Source organism: Arachis ipaensis, chromosome B06, assembly GCF_000816755.2.
Source record: "Arachis ipaensis cultivar K30076 chromosome B06, Araip1.1, whole genome shotgun sequence".
Taxonomy (NCBI): domain Eukaryota; kingdom Viridiplantae; phylum Streptophyta; class Magnoliopsida; order Fabales; family Fabaceae; genus Arachis; species Arachis ipaensis.
The window spans coordinates 136,758,957-136,762,337 of NC_029790.2; the positions used below are offsets into that span (position 1 = coordinate 136,758,957).

Consider the following 3,381-nt stretch of genomic DNA (forward strand, 5'->3'; position numbering starts at 1 on the left):
AATTAATAATATTTAAAAATATAAATTAAAAATATATTATTAAATTATTAAACTAAAAAAATTAAATTAATAATTTAAAATATTGATTAAAAATAATAAATTTTACTGATTTTTGAATATTTTTCTTTTAAATAATAATATATATTTATTTTTTTCTCTTTCAAATATTATGAAAACAATTAGGAATTCCTAATTATGGGTTAGGGCGATAATTAATCTAAATCTTGATCTTACAAGTCAGTACAAGGTATAACCGGAGGATATATATATCTCAAATAGATTTAATTTATTGAAATTTTAAATATTTGTATATGTGCACTTATTAGTCGATTATTGGATAAAAATAGTTTCCTAAACACGTGCATCGTGATTCATGCATGATATATCCACAAGACCAAAATAAATCTATTTAATCAATCTATTTTTGGTAAATGATATCATCCAATAATGTATTTTAATAATAATAATAATATAAATTAATATATTTTCTAATTTTATGTTTTATAATAATTATATAGAGGCCGTTTTTGCTTTAAGAAAGAGACCTTTTGGGCAAGCTAAGAAGTCTTAGTTAACTACACATATACATACATATATATAATTTGGTTATTGAAAATGAAATATGGTGGCTATATTAAATGAATGAGGATCTACTAGTCAATATCTTGATAGATACTTTAATTAGAGTAATAATTGGGAGTCTTCTGAATTTATTTTTAATGTTTAATAATTAAAAGTTTAAATATATGTGGTATTTTTCAAAAAATAAATAATATTTTTTTTAGAAATTAAAAAGATAATTCAAAAAGGAGTTAAAGCTTCTAATTTTTTTCTTTTAAGAGTAAAGTATCATTTTTGTCCCCAACGTTTGGGGTAAATCTTATTTGTGTCACTAACGTTTAAGTCGTCCTATTTGTATTCCTAACGTTTGTAAAAGTAATTCAATGTTATCATGCCGTCAATTACACATCATGAGCGCTTTAGTTTGAATTTTAAAATTGTCTTCTTGAAGTTAGAATACAAATGTTTGGGATAGAATCGATGATCTATTTCGAAAAATAACTCATCAAATGTTGAAACTAATTCCTACAACATTTACATAATTCACTTTTCTAGGGACATAATTGAATCTAAACACAAATAGTGGGTATAATATTAAAATCGAACACATCCAAGTGAGACCTAATTGAGAATGAATACATCCAAGTGAGAATAATTAAAAAATATAATCTGATTTGTTAGTATAATTGATAGTAGGATAACATTGAATCACTTTTATATAAACGTTAAGGATATAAATAGGACGATTTAAACGTTAGGGACACAAATAGGACTTATCCCAAATGTTAGAGACAAAAACGATACTTTACTCTTCTTTTAATTAAACACCGAGAATTCAATTTCTTGTAACCAGTTGTATAATTCTTACTGCTTAATTAGAGGTTTATTTAATAATCAACGAGAAATTAATCACTATTAGCAGTGAATATCCTGAAAACCCAAATGAATAATTTTTTCATGAAGACCACATTCCTATTCCTACTTGATAAAAAAATTAAATATATAATGGCATTAAAAAAATAGGAAAATAAAAATTGAATTGGTATATATAAAAACATTATTATCACGACTCATATACAAAGTAACGACCCATAAGAACTTGAAAGGTCCATTCAATCACTATCATACCTTTAGGATAATAGGAACCACAATTTTTTTTTCCTTTTTAATTTATTAATATTAATTTCCAGTCCAATCCATTAACTAGCATACAGTTATTATAATAATTACATAACACTGTTAGCGATTATGGTAATCGGTATGAAGTAATTAGAAGTGTGATAATTTTGTGATGAATATGTTTTTTTTTTAATTAGAATAAGATTATTATTGAGCAAAAAAAAATTATGGGAGAAATTATAAAACCAAAGAAAACAGAGTCCAAATTATAAAATTGCAACACACAATTAAAAAACATTTGAAATGAAATTGGTAGCACCAGGAAGCAGGTTCTTTAATTTCTTAATTTCTTTCTTATATGGCCATCATATTATATATTAGCTTCTCCCGTTTATATATAGACATTTTCCTTCTAAGAGAAAAGGATACTTCATCAATTTGAGGAGTTGAAACATGTTAACACTTTTTAATTATAAAATTAAAGCTTTAAAATTATATTACAATGATATTTATTCCAAAATTTAAGTTTTCGAATAAAAGTATTTAAATAGTTATATATCCTAGACTTACAATACATTTGGCTATAAAGAGACAAAAATAGAAAAAGAACATGCAAGAGTAGGGACGGATCTAAAAATGTTATATTTGGCAATTTTCTTTTCAATATATTTGGCTATAAAGAGACAAAAATAGAAAAAAGAACATGCAAGAGAGATCTATTATAAGCTAAGTCGTCTCACAGGCACGAAATTATTTCTATCTTTTATGCTAAAATTATTTTTTTTTTAAATCAATAAAAGTTAACCTACTCTAAATTATAGATTATAANTAAGATAAAAGATATAAATAATTATATCTCTCATAATATTCACATTAATAAAATATATATTCTCATCTCTTAAAGTTAAATTATATTTTGTGGTAAGTTAATAAATTCGTTCATTTATAATAAGTTTTTTTGCTTTATTTTTTCAAATAACATTAATTGCATTATATTGCATATCACTAATGTAAGATTTGATTCGATGACTATTAATCGAATTAGAATATTGTTAATTAATTCAAGCTCTACTCTTCATAGGATAAAATTCATTGGTCCAAAAGGATTTATAGAATATTCTTTTAATAACCAAAACGGTTTTATTCCAAGAGATTCCTGCCAGTGAGGACAAAAAGTAATATATAGGAAACATATTATTCTAATGCTTGTTTAATTTTGGGATTTGAGATGGCTAAGTACTAATTAAGAACTAACATACAATGATGCATGTTTGGATGTTCTGTAATGCGCATATGATTATTGTCAATTCAAACCTTGGTTTAAATAGTGACAGTTTAAAAGAAATTTGCAACGGTTTAAAATCGTCGCAATTAGATATAAATGTGAACTTGGAATTTTTTTTTGACATAAGAGTTGTTAGTTGTTTGATGAGTTTTAGGTAGTAGAGAGACAGAGATAGAAAAACTGAGACTAAGAGACAGAGACTAAGAGACTGAGATTGAAATAAATCTTAATATTCTGTTTGGTGCAAAATGGGAGACAGAAATTGAAACAAGAATGAAACTCTAATTTAATTTGCACAAAGGGTAAAATTAGAATTAATTAATTGAAATGAAGGTATTTTAGGTATAAAATGTTATTAAAGTTTCAGTCTCCATCTTTAAAAAATTTAGTCCCCTGTGTCCTTACTTTTTGGAGGT

General features: G+C 24.6%; 1 long non-coding RNA gene across 1 annotated transcript in view; it reads left to right on the top strand.

Moving 5' to 3' along the window:
- LOC110263666 overlaps positions 1-2,604 on the top strand; it is an 8,439-nt gene extending 5,835 nt beyond the window's left edge. The window contains exon 3 of the long non-coding RNA XR_002349565.1: positions 2,585-2,604. This is a non-coding gene — a long non-coding RNA (uncharacterized LOC110263666). The remainder of the gene's footprint in view (positions 1-2,584) is intronic.